The sequence below is a fragment of the Enhydra lutris genome, unplaced genomic scaffold (genome assembly GCF_002288905.1).
Source record: "Enhydra lutris kenyoni isolate GAN:26980312 unplaced genomic scaffold, ASM228890v2 scaffoldscaffold7, whole genome shotgun sequence".
In the NCBI taxonomy this organism is placed as follows: Eukaryota; Metazoa; Chordata; class Mammalia; order Carnivora; family Mustelidae; genus Enhydra; species Enhydra lutris.
In genome coordinates, this window is record NW_019154091.1 from 34,258,275 (window position 1) to 34,277,523 (window position 19,249).

The window sequence follows — 19,249 nt, forward strand, 5'->3', positions numbered from 1 at the left end:
AGCCTCCCTTTAAAAAGGGGGGAAGAAACGAATGGAGACTTTTTCTATAACTCCTTGCTGCCAGATGTCCGCATTGCTACCTAAGCTGTGCAGGTGAGAAAACCTTTTCCTGATCCTTTATGCCTGATGCAACTGGAAAAAAAAAAAAAAAAAAAAAAAGGAGTGAATTCAATCCAGTGAAAAAAGAGGAGGTGAGAGAAGAAATAAATGGAAAGAAAAAGGCTCATGCCAAGAAGAATTTCCAGGGAATTTAAAGTTGGTTCCTTTGTGTTAGGAAGGCAGATTGGTGAGGATTCAAGGCCCTGCTCTGATACCTGAAATAAGAAAACTAACACTTCAACATTTGAGGAATAGAAACCTCTATTTAAAACCCTCATGTACAAGATGCACGGAGAAACTTGGTAGAGTGATATTTGAGCTTTTTCTACAGACTTTTCATCCCGGATGTCAGTGTCCCATTAACAGAAAAGAACATAGATCAATATTTTGGGAGTGACATCTAGTTGCTTTCATTATCCAGATAGTCAATTCTAGTGGCCTGTTGCCATCAACCTCTGGCTGTCACCACTGAAAACGCTGGTGAATTAGGGTTGGCCCAATCATTGGAACGTCAGAGCCTACATTCTGCCTTATGGTCTTTGGAGCCCCATTTCAATGGCTAAGGAATATGGGCAGGGTGAGGGCAATGAAGCAAGCCTGGAAATTGCTTATATCTATTACCAGATCTTTGCTGCTGAATATTTTATGATGGTTGAATGTTTTGGGAGGGTGGACCTTCTATATTTAACACACATAGTCTTCTTTGTCTCATACCAGGATACACCCCCAGGTACAGTAGCACCATCAGACTCTAACAGCCATGTACCATGTTCCAACCTCAGGCACTTAAGCCTTTCCTTACATATACGCTTCTTCTCTCTCCCTTCTTGCCATACACAGCCTAGTTCTCTATTTTTATCTTCTACTAGGAATTATGAGCCATTTTAGTGATTCAAATGAAGCTTTGGGGAGCCTGGGTGGCTCAGTCAGATAAGTGGCTGAATGATCTCTCGGTCCTGGGATGGAACCCCACGTCAGGCTCTGCACTCAGCGGGCAGTCTGCTTCTCCCTCTCCTTCTGCTACTCCCCCTACTCATGCCCTCTTTTTTTCTTTCTCTCAAATAGTCTTTAAAAAATAAAACAATAAATAAAATGAAGGCTTATTGTTGATGCTATCACATTGAAATGTTTAATAACTGAAAAGATCCTTCACATTCTATAAAAAGACACCTTAAGAGAGTCTCCCCTTTATATACAGGGTGCAACAATTTATTACTCTAAAACTATTGGGTTGGACAGGATGGCAGAAGCTTCATCCACCTGCTTCTAGATGAGACTGTTTTTGGCAGTGCAGGCAAATGGGTCTTTCTTGGGAGAAAGAAGATGCTTTTACAAGAGGTAGACCAGTGTGGAAAATCAGCCAAATAGTAAATCATTGACTGCCAGTTCATTAAAGAGCCAGTCTGCTGAAAGACCAATTTTTCAATATTATTGTTTCACCAAACACTTGTTGCTTTGTGGTTGTTAACACAATTACTTGAAAAAATTCCCAGCTTGATACTATTGGACATCATCACACCTGCCTCTTCATAGTCTCATTGTATCACATGCACACAGAGTCTTCCCAACATCTGTGTAGAAAAAAACAGTCCTGTGAATTGCCTATAATCCCATTCCTTCCTCTCCCCATCAAGAAAGAAAATCTGTAAATTATGAAAAGTAGGAAAAGCAGTAGGCTGGGTGGAAAATATACTGGAAGATAAAAACCATACCACTTTTAAAAATCATGGAGACTGGTGACATGCCTCATTCCGGCATGTTTAAAAGCCCAAGAAATGATCTCTCCCTAAAGTAAGCTATACTGAGCAGACTGACTGAAACACAAAGTCCCCCTTTATTACTGGTCAAAAAAAGTTATGGATCATTAAGTGAGCAAAGTGGTCATTGGGCCAATTGATTTATTGACAAATTGTTATGTGAAAGAAAAGTTAATGGATTCATCAAGACCCATTACAGAAGTACTCTTTTAAAACAATTCTAGAACTTGTAAATTTTCTCCCCAGAATTTTCTTGTCTACAAGTCTAAGTTCATGCAATTATTTTCTATTCTCAGTAGATAGAGCGATGAGCTAGTTAAAACAGTAAAGTCATTCATCAATAAGTATTTTTTAAATACCTACCAAAAAATATTTCATTAGGCACTGATGGGTGAAGAAAAGAGAGGAAATAATAAAGAAATAGGTGACAAAAATTCTTCTCTTTATTGATTCAGAAGATAAAATATTTATATATTGGCCGACTTGAGAACAATTACAAAACATCCTATCAGTACGTTCACAACGGTGCTGTGCGAGTGTAATGTGCAAACAGCTCTGACCTCCTGGTAGGTGGTGCTCACAATCCATTCCCAAGGTCCACACATGAAAATAAATCTTTTCTCCTCTGGCAGCACATCTTTTTTCCTTCCAAGCTAAGACCTCTTTCCAATTTTCAAATCATAAGATGTTTATCTACCCAAGCAAATCACTCTCAACCCTACAGGTGTTCTTACACATCCTATTGTTTTACTCAAACGAGTATATTTTGATATTAAATTGAATTCAGTCTTTGTATTTCCTAACATGGATGCTTGAAAATACACCAAGACAATATTTTTTAAATATTTGTGCATGATGACTTTAAGCAATACAGGGATTCGATGCTTGTAAACATCCGCTTTTGATGTCCTTCTTGTATTCAGAGAAAGTTTGGCCCAAGTTAAAAGACTAGGTGACTAACCAGTGAGCCAAATGAGGATCTACAGGGACTATAGAAGGCTTGAAAATACTGTAATTTCAGTTAACTAACTGGAATTAATATAAAAACTTTTAAAAAATACTCTAATTTCAAAGGATGGATTTTCTAATTAAAATGCAACCAAAGTTCCCACAGATGTGAAAAGGAATCTAGCTGGCGTTAGATCCCAAGGATTTGGGACTCTGACTTACATAATTTTTAAGACATGCACCTTAATTACTTGGGAATAGCTTAAAAAATAACCCAAACATCATAAGAGTTCCCAAGGCACAGGAAGAGCGTCCAAAAACCAATGGGTGCCATCTTCCAAGAAAGAGACCACGTTTCTTCTATTGTTTCATGCAGCGGGGTGAGTAAGGTTGGCAGTCAATAAATACATTAATAGAACGTTTACATAATTACAAACTTCCATGACTGGAGGGAGTTTTTATCGAAGATGTGAATAATATTTTATAAACCCCGACAAGCAAAACGGTACAATTATGTAGAGAGACTTCTCTCACATGCTTGTTGATGTCAATATAATCGCGTATGGCTCACTTCCATGTATTCAGCCTTAACTGTCTTTAGAGACTCTTCAAGATTTAACTAACATGCTGGATGCGCAGTTTGCTGTATCTGAGCATCAGCATAGTAAGAATCAACAAAACAGAAATGACTGTTTTTAACATACCCATTGTATTCCAAGTCCACATCTGCTTTCTTGGTCCTATCTCTCTCTCTCTACCTCTCTTTCTAAAGCTGAATTTTTAAATCCTTGAAGTGCAGGGTTGCAAATGTCTTTAAAGACTTTCTAGTCCAGCCTTCCAAGTCCAAATTCCTCCACATTCTAGTCTAGACACAGAGATTGATTGCTGGACTGAAACATCCATACGTGTTGGACCATACGTTTTTGACCTCTGCCTAAAGCAGAGGTCAGCAAACTGTTTCTGTAAAGGGCCAGAAAGTAAATATTTTTAGGTTCTGTGGGCCATACAGGCTCTGTTGCAATTATTTCACTTGCTTTTATAGCTTACCAGCCACAGATGATATATAAAGGAGCAAGTGTGGTTGTGTGCCATTAAAACTCTATTTATAAAAATAGGCAGTGGGTCAGATTTGGTCGAGCCCTGGACTAAATAATTTGCTATGGGGTATGAGATGAATGAAAAAAAAAATCCAAAATAATATGAATAAAATATTCATAATAGTAATAAAACTATCCCTGATTTTTCAGTCCAGATGACCCAAAATTTATAAAATAAATTTATCTTCTTACTAAACATGTCTGCTGGGTACTATTAAGTAAAAATCACCTCTTCCCATCCCTCCCTTCTTGTCAATCCAAAATGGAGGTAAAAAAGAGAAGCTAGCAGACATTCATTGCAATCACCTTACTATATCCCAGCTGTTCTTAAGGTTGACATTATTTTAAAATGAAATGAGGCAAGATTGATAGAGCAAGGATGTTACAATCATGTCTTAAGAGGATGTTACCAACCACAGGCAGATAAAAGGGGTGATACAGGAACCTAGGATGAAGACGTAAAGACAGAGCTCAACTCCAAATGGAAGATCATGGAGTGAAGCTGATTCTGCAAAGGAGGGGAGACATGGCCTCGTATAACTCACATCAGCTTTGGACTAAGAACCATATGGATTTGAATGGTTTCTGCAGTTCAGTGATTTTGAAACTTTTTTTTTTTTTTTTGAGCCTCCATTGCTTCATCTATAAAATGGGAAATATAATACTTATATTTTCAGGATAGTTATAAGGTTTACATTAATAAGATCTGTGAAGTTTTGTTTGTTTGTTTTTTAAGATTTTATTTACTTGACCGACTGACGGAGCGGGCATACAAGCAGAGGGAGCAGCAGGCAGAGGGAGAAGCAGGCTCCCTGCTGAGCGAGGAGCCCAATGCTGGGCTGGGATCATAACCTGAGCCATCCAGGTGTCCTGTTCTGTGAAGCTTCTAGCACAGTATCTGGCACACAAGAAGCACTGACATTCTATACCAAGGGAATAATGAATGCTCTCTTATAAAATTTTATCAACTGACCACCATTTAGAAAAATCTGCAACCTCTGGGACAAAAGCCTAAACTTTCAGAAAGTGTTTTGCTTCCGTATTTCCAGGGGAAAGTGTCCATGGCTTGCAACTTACTAAATAATAGTACAATCAAGAATTTATAGAAAAGCATTGAACTTAGCAGGGAAGTTACCTGTTTGTCCCAGTTTTATTTTCCCAACAGGCTTTTGGTTATTCAATCAACTCTGGGGCCATGTTTAGTGTCTTATGTTTCTCCTCAAGTGTGAACTCAGGGACTCAAGAAATAGAGATTCCAGAATACAGCATAGTTGTATGCTAACCAGGTCCTTGAATGATTAGCAAGGAGAGAAAAGTCCAAGTTGTTTCCCTTTTAACACAGCCCTAAGACCACCCAAGAGCCTGAGATGCTCAAGAAAGCAGCGGCGTGTTTATATAGGAATGTGAGCTGTATGGAACATGGAACACCTGTGCTTTGTGGTCTTCACAGCCCCAATTAGCTTCTGGAAAGAATTCGGGGTAGAAATCCTTAATGGGATGCCTCAGAAAGTGCGTCAGTTCTGAGCACTGAATTTATTTCTTCAGTTCTGCTGGCTTACTGTATGTAAGACATATTCATTAACAACTGTTTAGTTACCCAATTGAGTACCATAAAAGACTCCTTGACATTCAGAAAAAAAAAAAGAATTTATTTATAACAAGAACTTATAGTGTTGGTTCAGGAAAGTGCCTTGGGGCTTAATATGACAAAAGAATTTCAAAATCTAGAACCGTTCAAACAAGGAATGGGCTGTCCTGAAGGATAGCCGGTCTCCATGGTTAGAAGTGATGATCCGTTAGTGATACTGTGGACAGCATTCCTCCAAGGAAAGGAAGGAAGATTTGACTCAATTGTTTTAATCTTAACCTGTTTCCTTAACAAGCATTTTAGAGCACCTAATATGAACGGGCACTTTTTAAAGTTCTGGAACACTGATAAAGTTTAAGGACATAAAGATAAATATGAGGACGTTTTGCCATTAAAGGACTTAAAGTGGGGAAGACAGACAAGTAGTCAATGATTACAAGAGTACAAATGTTACAACAGAGAAATGTACAAAGGTGGGGGCAGTTATCCTTGCGAGTAATGATGAGGGAGGTTTTCCTGGAGTAGGTGACCCTGGGACTCAAAGTGTTAATTGTCATTAGCGGTAGGTCATGGGCTTGGTCATCAACACTATTCCATTCATTGTTGTGCTAAATATTGTGTATGAAGGCTCTTTAAGCACATTTGTGAATAACGTGAGGCTGTGCTGATACATAACACGTCTGAGTAGCAGCACTAAGACCCCCAAAGAAAACAGAGTAGGTATTCAATAAATCACTGTTGAATCAGTACTTTGACACTGTGGTTATATGGGTGTGCAAATACTACACATGGGAGACCTGGACAAGTAAAAGCATATATAAAGAAGAGGTAAAGAAGGCAAGCTAACATTTGTTGATGGTGGTCATGAGTTTGTGGGTATCTGCTTTTTATTTTCTACATGTTTAACCATTTCATAATAATAAAAGAGACTTAAGATATTGGTAGCTATAATTCAACAATGATATCATGCCATATATGGGTTTAATGGACACAAGTTCAATGACATGAGCTCTGCTAAAATAATCACATTTTAAAAGGAAATAATACAATCTATATAGTGTGCTGGCTCCTGCAGCTTTTCCACTCAATGGGCATATGTCTGGCCCCAATAAACAGGAGACAGAAAGTGTGAATCTCCCATCTCAGTACCACTTTGCCTCTCAGAACATAAACATCTCCCCAATCTGACTGTGACTCCAGCCTTGAAAAATACATGGATATTTTAAATGCACGTATCAGTTCTGACACTGGAGGGAATACTGACTGAGAGGTCATAGCCTAATGATTTTGGGGGTGTTTTCTGGAGGAATTTGCAAGACTGAGTTTGGCCCATATGCAGTTGTCACCTCCTGTTGACTTTAGAACCAAATCTCCTGAAAAAGACTTTACTTTACAGTAAAACTGAAAAATAAAAGTTGTAGGGAGGTGCTTTTCGTCTAAGCTAAGGAAGAAGACTGTCGTAGCCACTTTTTTTTGGAAATTAAGGGGGCTTCCCTTGGCATCAAAGATGTTTAAACAGAAACTAGACAATAAATGTTCAAGTACCTTGCACGTGGAGCTCAGGGATTCAACGAGAGCGGTGGTTTAGACCAAATCTAATTGACCTCATATAATCTCGAGATTCTGGAATTCTGTGATACAAAGACCAGATTCATTCCAAGTCCATGATTTAATGCTTGTCACCTTCTACTAGCCTGTCCATCCTTCTTTCTTGAAATTCCTTTTTAATTTTTTTTTTTAAACAGACAGTCTCGGTCAAGAAACTTTTCCCAATTCATTTCTGCTCTGGGACAGCAGATGGTGACTCAGGAATGGCAACCATTTCTGTACTATTGATGCTAGCTGCACTTGTTTTTACACTTCTTCTTAGTCCACAGTACTCCTTTTACGTGGGACTTGCACTTTTTCCTAAGGCTAAATCTTAGGGACTGAAGATCCTGGCTTAGGTGGTTTCATTGTATATGGCTGTAATATAATATTTATAGGATGAACAGCAAACTCCCAGTAGGAGGGGAAAGTTCAAGGTTGGAGTTATCTATTGGTATATAAGAAAACACCCCAAACTTGGTGGCTTAGAACAACAATCATCTTTTTTATTTGCTCACAAACCTGCAATTTGGGTGGGATTCAGCAAGGACTGACCGCTACACAGAGCATAAGCTGCAATAGCTCAAATGCTGGGGACGACTCCCGTGAACTGGAATCATCTGAAGGCTCGCTCATGTACACGACTGGTGAATAGTATTATCTGACGGGGGGACCACAACTGGGTTGTCAGCGACAACATCTCCCTGGGGCTTTCTGTGGCTGCTTGGCTTCTTCAAAGCCCAGTGGCAGGTTCCAAGAGCAGTGTCTCAAGAGAACGAGGGAGAAACAGGGTCCCCTTTTATGGCCTAGTCTTTGAAGTCACATAGTGTCACTTCTACCATCGTCAGAGGCCCCCCTCATATTTGAGAGAAGTGGACACAAACTATATCTCTCTGTCGAAGGAGCATCACCCTCAGGTCATAAGAAGAGAATATGTGATGGATGGTCTCACTGCAGCCATCTTGGAAAGTACAGTCTGCCACAAAGTGGATGATTCGTTTAAAAACAAGAAGACTCAAAACCTGCTCAGTTTGATTTTCCCCATCGTCTAGTGTATTTGAAATAATTTCATATGCTTCATTTCTTCCCTCTGACATTACCCTTGAATGTATGGTTTCAAAAATCCATGGTTTGGTTTTTTGGTGTTTGCTTTCTTTTGTTGTTTGTTTTCAGATGACAAGGCTACTTTGTTAAGTAGATGCAAGGAAGGCAAAATAGGTATCTGAAGGTGAAGATATGTGCAGATATAAATTTGATGGACAGGTCGCTGTGACTAAATTAAATGGTGACATTGCTGTCAACACTAGTCTTGTAAAATACCTCTTCTCTCCCGTGCGTGGAGATAGTTGGGTATATGCTGATGCTTTGTGCTTGTCCTCGGTAGAAGAGATGTGCCACAATCCCTCATGGCGACCAGCACAGGGGATCCAGAAAGGAAGATTCTGACTAGTTTATTTCCATCTCTTTTTATCCCCTAAAGCCCGCTTTCTTAGACTTCTGCCCCTGGGACCAGCATTTCTAGTCACTGCATTGTTTTCACGGCTGTGTCCTAAGCTAACCAGACAACAGATTGAGAGACTCCAACCAAACCAAGAACTTACCATCAGTTTACCACATCTGAACATTGTGTTAAATCCTATAATAGTTTTGAACAAATACTGGGATGGTTGCAGTGACTGTAAGGAGGGAGAACAGGAGGAGAGGGGAGAATAAGGGGAAATGGGAGGATGCCCTAAGTATTCTGACATAGAATTCTCCTTATGTGGACCTATTGCACCTGTTCAGTTTCAGTGTTTCTCTAAGTAAAAGTCACGAGTGTGGTGAACATCATGACATGAATATGATTCTGCAGTGTCATAAATGTCGATAAAACAAACACATAATATATTCATATAACTTTTTCCTCTGAAAAGCATCCTGAATTCTTTAAAACTACGGTAGTCAAAGGTAACTCCTTTTTTTTTTTTTTAAATATAAGCAAGAAGCTTCTTCAAAAACTAAAGAAATAAAAACAAAACAAAAAACAGACAAAAAGAAAACTAGAAAAATAAGCCCAGTAAAACTATGAGAGCTAAAATAGCATCTCTAAAACTGAAGTTAGGCGGGTAGGCTATTCTAGAACTGTTTCTCTTTCTCTTCTTCTTTCCTCAAGAAGATAAAATACTTGGGGCACCTGGGTGGCTCAGTGGGTTAAAGCCTCTGCCTTCGGCTGGCTCAGGTCATGATCTCAAGGTCCTGGGATCCAGTCCCGCATTGGGTTTTCTGCTAGGCAGGGAGCCTGCTTCCCCCTCTCTCTCTGCCTGCCTCTCTGCCTACTTGTGATCTCTGTCTGTCAAGTAAATAAATACAATCTTAAAAAAAAAGAAAAAGAAGGTAAAATACTTGTTGATGCCTCTGTACCCCGAAGGCCATCTTTCAGCCACATTGCTGACTGTCTGTCATGGTATATTCTCCATGGCGAGTTCAGCAGGTGTGACAAGGAGGTAGAGGCGGTCAGTTCATCCCATCCATACCTGAGTTCAGTTAACCCACAGCGTGAATCACCCAGGTCAAGAAGTACTGACTTAAAATTCCCAAATAATGCAATGTAAATCATTCCAAATTTCTAAGAGGGCCTGTACTCCCTTTCAGGGTTCAAAGGTTCAAGGGATGTTTGCGGATGATAAGAGAGTGTTAAGTTTCCGCTTAGAAAGGTTTGGGAAGCTAGATAGGCTTTTTTTTAGGCTCAGACGGAGGATCAGGAATATGCATAAATTTAGGATAAAAAGAGAGGGGTTTCCCTCAGGATAGGGTCATGGCTCAAAATCCTAGTGGTCAGCTGGAGTCAGCCCAAACACACATCTTGGGAACTAGGGACATTAATCTGTCTGGCTTGTGGGTGTGAGATGATTCTTTGGTGACCAAGGGACAATGAGGTAACCAGAAATGAGGAAGAATGAAGGGGGATTTGTGAACAGAGGGAAAATCGATAAAATGAGTAAGAATTATGGGTTTCTGCCTACTGAGAATAAACAAGGGGTTTCTGGTGAGATGGATTCAGGCAGGGAAGATCCTAAAAGATCAGGTGACATGTAGAGCCAGATAGGGAAGGCTGCACTTACCTTTGTTATAATGTAAGGATTTGTTTTATAAGGTGCTAGGTCTGATACTGGGAAGCTGATGGAATTCTCAAAAAGACATTCTGACGTGGGCTGTATCTGTCTAGTGGGACTTGCTATCAGTACCAGCAAATATCCCCCAAATAAATACAACCCGGGGTGGTCTCTGGGCACCGGCCCCCTTCTCCCTCCTGAGAGTTGGGGGCTTCTGATAGCTGGCAGGCCTCCCAGCCAAGAATCATGTGTCCCTGCCACCCCGGCAAATTTACAAGTGAACTGTTGCAAATTTACAAATTTACAAGAGCACTGCAGAGCCGCGAAAACACTGGCCTAGTGGGATGGCGGAAAGTTCTCCTGTTTCTTCATGGGAGAGAGCATGTCCTTTCTCTTTAAGTGTGTTCCCTTACTTTTCAGTTCTGGTCAGATGCTCAAAACAGCCCCTCTTTCCCCTATGCTGCTCAACACTGGCCGGTTTTCGCAAAAACTCATTTTTCAAAATAAAACTGTGGTACCAGTTCAGAAAATAAGCTTCTCTGACAGTTGTTTCTCATTAAAATTCTTACCTTAAGGATTCAAAACACGATTTCACAGCACACATACCCCCCTCCCAGTCCCACTCCCCCCCTCCCCGCACTGCCCAAGGATTGTGGAGTCTCAACATCCATTAAAGGCTCAGATGCCTGACATCATTTTACATAAAGACAAATACTCTGTGTTTTCCACAAGCCCTGAAAGCAAGAAGCTGGCTTGTGTAAGAAGGGAGAGATTGGGCTCTTTAATAAAGAAAAGACTGCATGTGCGTTAGAGGAGAAGGGGGGCGCCTTGCTATAGCTTGTCTCTGGGAATCTGGCTGTGAAGCAGATTCCAGCAATTATGAAAAAGCATGAAGAATTTAGAAATAAATGAGACTTTCCTTTTGTAACACGCAGAGCTTTGACCCTTCTCCCAAAGACAGTTGAGATATCAAGACGGCATCAAGTTTTGTGGCAAGATAAAAGATAAAAGTAAAAGTTCCATGCCTCCCAGCTTTCACAGGTGAGCCTGCCATTGACATCTCAGATGTTGGGTTGATTGCGGAAGGCTGTTGTGTTTCTCAGTGACTACGCCACTCTATGTCCCTCTCACTCATGTTGGGTTCTACTGCCCTGATTCCTGGAAGAGTGGGGACAGAATTCCTGGGACAACACTGCTGAGAAAGGCTCCTGTGGGAATCTATAGCAAGTGTCCGATGGCCAGGTGTCCTAAGTGGTTGGAGAAAGAAGATGAAAGAAAGGAAGTGGGAAACAGGTATGGTGCCAAGACCAGCCTGGCTCATCTCAGGGGTGTTCTCCATAGGATGTAGTCTCAATGACATCACTGAGGCTTTTGGTACCAGCTAATTCCAGAGGATGCCTTAGTACTAGAGGAGAATTCATGTTTGCCAAGGCATCAATAGACCTAAGCTCTATTGACCACACTTGAGAAAAATTTCGGTCTAATCCAAGAGGAAAGTATGTTCCACTCTGGATAATTTGGATATTTTTCTGCTAGTGTGTTTCACCAGAACCTTGTTGGATAATTTTTACAAAATTTTTCTAGCTCATGTGGATGCTTTTGGGTCAAAATTGTTTAAACTATGTAGCTTGAGGGCAAATAAAGAAGTAGCCCCTACCAAGATCATTGTGCCTGTCAGTCACTTTCTTTCTCCTGTACCTGACAAAAATTTCACATAGCTCACATACTTCTGGTGGAAGAAGCTTGAGAGACATTGCTAACAGATGGTCCCTAGACTGGACTGCAAGGAGTAAGGTATAGATATTTGTACAATACACCTTTTCTATCTTCAAAGTCTTGTGGGAATTGGTGATTTGATTTTTGTTTCGATCAGTTATTCTTTTTATCTCCAAATATTTCCACAGATAAGTTGACATTATGATTCAATATAAAACTTATCACTCACATACCTAGGGTTTAGAAATAAGATCAGTTCTCAAAACCTTGGAATGACTTAAATGCCCATTCATGAGATGAGATGGAAGTAAGTTAAACTTTGAGACCCCAGAAGTCTCAAAGTTTATAGTCACTCCAGACTCTACGAAGTCCCAGAACCTCACTTTTTAATTTACTTTTCCATCTTAAGTCAGTTGTGGTATTTCCAGAAAGTATCGCAAATTCTGGTATCTCCCAACCGGGAATTCTTACGTAGAATGATCTATATTTGAAAAATAGTTAAAATCTCATAGCTAGATGGATATCAGTTGGCTGGACGTATGAGAGCTCAAAAGTACAAGCTAATCCTTCGGTAATATGACGGTGACCTGAGAAGTCCTCTACCCTAGTTTTAATTCTCATTTGGATGGCAGATGTCATGAGCTAGAGCTCTTGGCTAAAAACACCCACTAATAACTTTAAGGATACTTGCTTTGGAGACAGTACTATCAACAACTATCAACAACATAGAACTTGAATGTGACTAGATGCTGTCGCTGTGGGGGGTAAAAAAAAGTCCTTTGAATTCTCCCATGCAGCCTCAGCTTAGAAAGTATGCTTTCAAGGGGGATACTTGTCTCCCACAAAAGGGTATGAAGTAACAAATGGCCAATTTTCTCTGTCTGTATTGGTCATGGCTTTAGGAAATAAAGGAACTTTTCATAGTAATTGGTGGATCCAATTATAGTAATTGGCCAATTTTCATTTTAAAGTCTTCATTTGCAAAGGAAAAAGTTTATTTCCTTGCTCAGAGGTGACTCTGTAAGCAATAAATCTAGGTTTATATAGCTGTTTTTCAAGTGATGTTTAAAAATTACATGATTTGAGTCCAATTTAAGATCTCTCATATTTAGAGATTTTTCTCTCTTGAGATCAATGGCTTCAACCTCTCTTCCAATGAGATGTTGTTGCTTGGCATGTCCTATTCACGCCATCTAAATGTGACTGGTGACTTCCAGGTGACAAGATCACTTCATATGTGGCTTCTGTTTTTGTGGGTTGATTGTTTATCATGTTTATATCCTAGCTGCCTTAAATGTATTTTGGCCCTTGTTTGGGACAACCACTTTGCTTCAGCAAATATCACCAATCCCCTTAATAGTTGGTCAACAAATATTCATCGAGAACTTGATTTAAGAATAATAGCAAACATGACTGACCATTTACAGTATTCCAGGCACTGTTCTAAGAGTCCTACACATATTTTTGCCTAGATACAGGTTTACTATCTGCTAACAAGTGAAGAAAGAGAAAACCCCTGAAGGTGAAATAACTTGTCTAGGCAACCGGCTAATAAGTGTTGAAGAAAGGATTTGAATCCGGGCGGTCTGACTTCAGAGCCTCAACATGTAATCCCTATCCTACGCTACCTGTAGCACTATCCATGTCATCAATTAAGGAGGAAAATAAGGCTTGATGATCCCTGGGCTCTGAACTCCTCCTCCCTACCCACTTCCATCCATGTCTGATTTCTGAGGTACTATGCTCACTCCTCTATCTTTGTTGGGACTCTTCCCTGTGCTGTGTGCCTTTCTATCCCCATTGGACTGAATTCTCCAAGCATCGTTTATGCTCTCCCCAACCTGCTCCTCCTAGCCTTCCTTAACCACTCTAGCTTGCCTCCCTCCATCTCTTCTTTCTTAGACATTTTTTTTTTTACACCTAATACGATCACATTATTATCTCCTTGAGGGGAGGTCTTCATTCCTGTTACCTCCTTTATATTCTCTAGATAAGGTAGAGCAATGAAGCGGCTTCTACAGGGTCCTCTCAAACCCACTAAGTGTGTCCAGAAATTTGCTTTCTGTTTGGTTGACACACCATTTCTCTTTTCTCCTTCTTCCCCATTCATCCCCCCAATATTACAAAAGTTAGATATACTCATTTATGTCTCCCTTGTTTCTGATGAATGATAAGCCTTCATTTGTATAATCAATCCCTGTATCATGATTTTATTTCTTTTCTTCCTATGGCTGTTTTTAAGATTTTGCTTTTCAGCAGTTGGACAATGATGGGCTAAAATGTGGTTTTCCTTGTATTTATCTTATTTAGTGTTTACAGAGCTTCCCAGATTTGTAGGTCGATTTTTTGCTTGTTTTGATGGCTTCTTAAAGCCAAATTTGGAAAATTTGGGACCATTATGTCTTCAAGTACTTTCTCTGTCCCATTCTTTTTCTCCTTTCTTTCTGAAACTCTAACATATAGGTTGTTTGATATTTTATTACATGCACTGAAGCTCTGTTCATTTAAAAAAAATTTTTTTTTCTCTTATTTGTCAACTATAATTCAATTTAAAATAAAAATTAGTAAATGTTTAGATTTTTTTCAAATTTGTTCTTTCTTTTTGTTCTTTGGATTTAAATAATTTCCACAGGTCGGTATTCAGATTCACTGGTCCTTTGTTGTCCAGATGTCAATGTGCTATTAAGCCCATTTAATGACTTTTTCATTACAGATATTATAGTTTTCAGTTCTAGAATTTCCTTTTTTTTCCAGTTCTCTGCTGATAATTCACACCGATTCACTCATGCTTGTCATTTCCTAAGTCCTTGAACACATTTTCAATGGTGCTTTAAAGTCCTTGCCACCTAATTCCATCATCAGAGTAATCTTACTATTTCTACTGACTGCTTTTATCTTTGACTGTGAGTCACATTTTCCTATTTTTTTTTTAAGATTTTATTTATTTACTTGACAGGCAGAGATCACAAGTAGGCAGAGAGGCAGGCAGAGAGAGAGAGAGAGAGGAGGAAGCAGGCTCCCCGCTGAGCAGAGAGCCCGACTTAAGGCTCGATTCCAGGACCCCGGCATCACGACCTGAGCTGAAGGCAGAGGCTTTAACCCACTGAGCCACCCAGGCACCCCACATTTCCCTATTTCTTTGCATACTTTCAGTGCTTAGTAATTTTTAATTACAAGCTGGACAACCCTAATGAGCAGTTGTAGGGAAATTAGAATAGGTTGTGTTACTTTAAAATGTGTCTATGTACTTAAAGTACATTTGAAAGTAAAGGGAGGGGTGCCTGAGTGGCTCAGTGGATTAAGCATCTGACTCTTGATTTTGGCTTAGGTCATGATCTCAGGGTCATGGGATAGAGCCCCATGTTGGGCTCAGCAGGGATACTACTTGAGATTCTCTGCCTCTCCCTCTCCCCTCTGCCCCTCCCCCACTTGCACTCTTGCTCTCTCCTCTCTCTCTCTAAAATAAATAAAAGAACCTTTAAAAAAGAAAAGGGAAGGAAAGGGGAAAAAGAGATTATCAATATGTTCACATGAGGCAAATGTAGCCATTTTCAAAATCATTACTCATGTAGCACCATGTCTTCTATCATTTTCCAAATTCACTCTCAAGAGCTGGTTTCCTTACTGTGCTGGAAATTTACCAAAAATGGAACTTCCTCCGAGTTACTTGTTAAAAAGATGAATGAACAAATGAGTTGTATACTAAATTCCAGAGAGAGGGAGAGAAAGTGAGCAACTTAAAGAAGGGTTAGAATTTAGATGGTCAGAAAGGTGGGAATTTCATGCTAGATATATTGGTCTTATATACAACAATAAGAGTTTCATATCTTGTTGAGACTATCAAGAAATAATGTTTTTATTTCATCTCTCTCCATTATCCTGTTGGCAATCTACAGAAAAGATATAATATAGTGTAGTATAGTCTATTGTGTCCATAGATTCCCTGTCGTGGGTTTCTTGCCACTTTATTTAATGCACTAAACTAACATCAATTATTGCTTTGTTCTAGGATCCAACCCAAATCTTTTGTTTTCAAGGATCACAAGTGGGCACAGCACTTAAAATAAAGATCGATAGGCGGTTAACCCTGAAGTTAATTCCTACAACATAATTCCTCTGTTTCTCCTCCTTGGCTTGGGTGGACCATCTGATATCTTGCAAGAGTAAATGCTGAATTTCCAGTTCTGTGAGCAGTGGGTCCCTTCCTTCTTCTTTCCTGCATTGGATGTGAATGTACCAGGAGCCCTGCAGCTATTTTGTGACACTGAGGAAAAGTCAGAAATTAGCAGGGAGGCCATAAAATCTGTGCCAGTACCCATCTCCCTTAAGCTTCTGATAATTTGGAAAAAGATATTTGTTTGAGCTACTGGTCATTAGGTTTTATTTGTTTTATTTTTCTTTCTTTGTTTCTAGCAGATGAATGATTCCTAACTGATAGGTTTGGGGGGATTTTTTCTTTGTTATAATAATAGGAACAAAACTAATCTACAATAGAAATGAAAAGATCAGTGGAAGAGAATACAAATCAATATAAGAAGTGCTTATTTCAAAATACATACAGGCTATGGTTGAGAGAAGGGGGCTACAGTCTTTCTGTGCGCTCCTAAAATTAATATGTTGAGACCTAATGCTCGGTGTGAGGGCATTAGAAGGTGGACTTTTGGGAGGTGATTAGTTGACGAGGGTGGATCCCTCATGAATTAGATTAGGGAACTTATAAAAAAAAGCCCTAGACAGCTCTTTTGCCCCTTCTACGAAGTGCAGACACAGCAAATAGGCACTATCAATGAGGAAGTGAGGTTTCGCCAGGCACTGAATCTTCCAGTGCCTTGATTTTGGACTTTCCAACCCCAGAACAGTGAGAAATGAGTATTTATTTATAAGCCTGGCTAGTCTATGGTATTTTTGCTATAGCATTCCCACAGGACCAGGGCACAGAATTTTCTTTTTAAGTTATGACACTGTATTTTAGATTTTTCTATTTTGAACTCTTTTTTTAAAGAAGATTTTATTTATTTATTTGACAGACAGAGATCACAAGCGGGCAGAGAGGCAGGCAGAGAGAGAGGAGGAAGCAGGCTCCCCACTGAGCAGAGAGCCCAATGCGGGGCTTGATCCCAGGACCCTGAGATCATGACCTGAGCCAAAGGCAGAGGTTTTAACCCACTGAGCCACCCAGGTGCCCCTAGATTTTTCTATTTTGGATCAATTTTTTCCCCCAGAATATTTTATTCTTTCATTCATTCATGCATGCATGCGTTCAAGAAACACATATTGACCCCTAGCTGTCTGTCTTGTATTAGGAGAGGTACTACGAATGCAACAATGCAATGAACAAAAAACCTCTTTTGTTCTCATGAAGCTCATTCTGGTAGGAGGGATACACAAGTAAAGAGGCATGGCTGGTGGGGAGGGAAGAAAAAGCATAACAATCCCAGAGAGATACATGTACAAAGGCTCAGAGATGAGCTGGCATATGGTGTGTTTAGAGATGAGTGAAATGTTTAGCATAGACCTACTAGGACTGATGGGCTGGAAATAGAGTTGAAATCCAGAGCAGGGCTATGTGTAATACCCTGGATTGGCAAGCTTTATAATCTGGTGTGGTCTACAGGTAATGAGTTGTTTAAGTAATTTAAACTTTTGTCGTATTTTAAAGTTGTTGGTTGATGTGAACATGTCTCCTTTGTAGGCAAACTGATGTCATTTAGAAGACTAAGTAAAATATAGAGAAACCTGTGAAAGGGAGAAGATTTCCACCACTACAGAAAGTTCTATCGGACGATGTGGACAATGCTGTTTTAGATCATCTTGAAAGACTTGAATTAATACTAAAGGAGATGTAAACTAAAAGACATTCCATTTCATACCCATGAGATTGGGGAGGGGGGAGTCTGATAATACCAAGTCTTGTTGAAAGTGTGCAAAAAGTAGGTGTCTGATATACTAATAAGAGAGCAGACTGTTCTAACCACTTTGAAAAACAATTTGGCAATATCTAGCCAAGATGAAGATATGTAACCCTACAACCCAGCAATTTAGTTTCTAGGGACAAAAATAAGAGAAACACTCTTGAGCAAACAAGGAGACCACGAGTACAAGAGACATCTCTACAACATTCTTTTGTAATAGAAAAAAAAGGTCCTCTAAATGTCCATACGGGAAGAGGAATCAGTTCTAAACTATCCATTTAGTGGAATGCGATGCAGCAGTTAAAACAAGATTGATATATCTCAGAATGGCTAGATCTCAAAAATTTATTGTTGAATGAAAAATTTTATCTACCTTGTGAACAAAAGAAGTAGAGTATATTATGCTCATTAAAGCCCTGGCAGAGGGTTCCTCTGTGCTTCTGTGCAGACGGTCTCCACACTGCCACCAATTTTTGTAAAAAATTAATCGGGGTTAAGTTACCCCTTGCCCTTCCTTTAAGTGGGTTAAAAGCTCTTTAACTGAAAAAAAAAGAAGTTTCCATTTTCTAGATTTGAACAATCTGTGTCTAGTTTAGACCTGTGTTCACAGCTCAGCACTTACACATAGAGTCTGAAGGTGGGTCAGAAAGGTAATAAAGGCAATGCAAAGTCAGAGAATGTTACCTATTAAGGAAGGCTGGCACTGTTAGCTTGGAAAACAGAATGGACTTGAGGTACGTAATGAGGTTTTAGAGCTTCTGTGTTCACACTTAGAAGTGCAGGGTCTGCACCGCTTAGCTTTGAATATCTAAATCTAACTTGTTTCTTTCAAAGGATCTGAAATTATTCTGGGAGTCCCTGCCCTCATCCTTCTTTTCTTCCTACCCTTCTTTTTTCTGTTCTTCCTGGAAAGATTTCTATAGCATTTTAAGTGTATCTGAGAGTGTCTGGAAAGCTCTATGCAAAAAGCTGGTTCAGTTGAACTCAGCAGAAGTGAAAGCACAGCTGTTTATTCGCCAGGCCCTGTGCTAGGATCTAGAGCCCCTGCTCTCAAAAATCTCATAACTAAATATAAACTGGTCATTATATCCCTGCAAGATCAATGCCAAAATAAACGACTTAAGCTTCCTTAACTATTCTATGCAAAATGGCCTTTATAAAGGGGAGAATAAGAGCCGTAAAGGAATCACGGTAGGCGACCACCCAGGTCGTGCCAGAAGTTGGAAGTAGCCCTCCTCCCCCAGACCCCGCCATCAATGCAGCTCAGAACGAATTGGCTTTTCAGGAACGCTGAGAGAAAAGGAAAATCCGGCCAAATCTTCCAGGCAGAAGTAGTTCCGATCCGAGGATTAGAGCCTGTCAATGAGGGGTGTCCGACCTGGAGGAAGGAAAGAAGGAAGGAAATATGGCTTAAGCTCCGGGGGAGACTCATTTGCTTTAGCAGAGAGGGTCA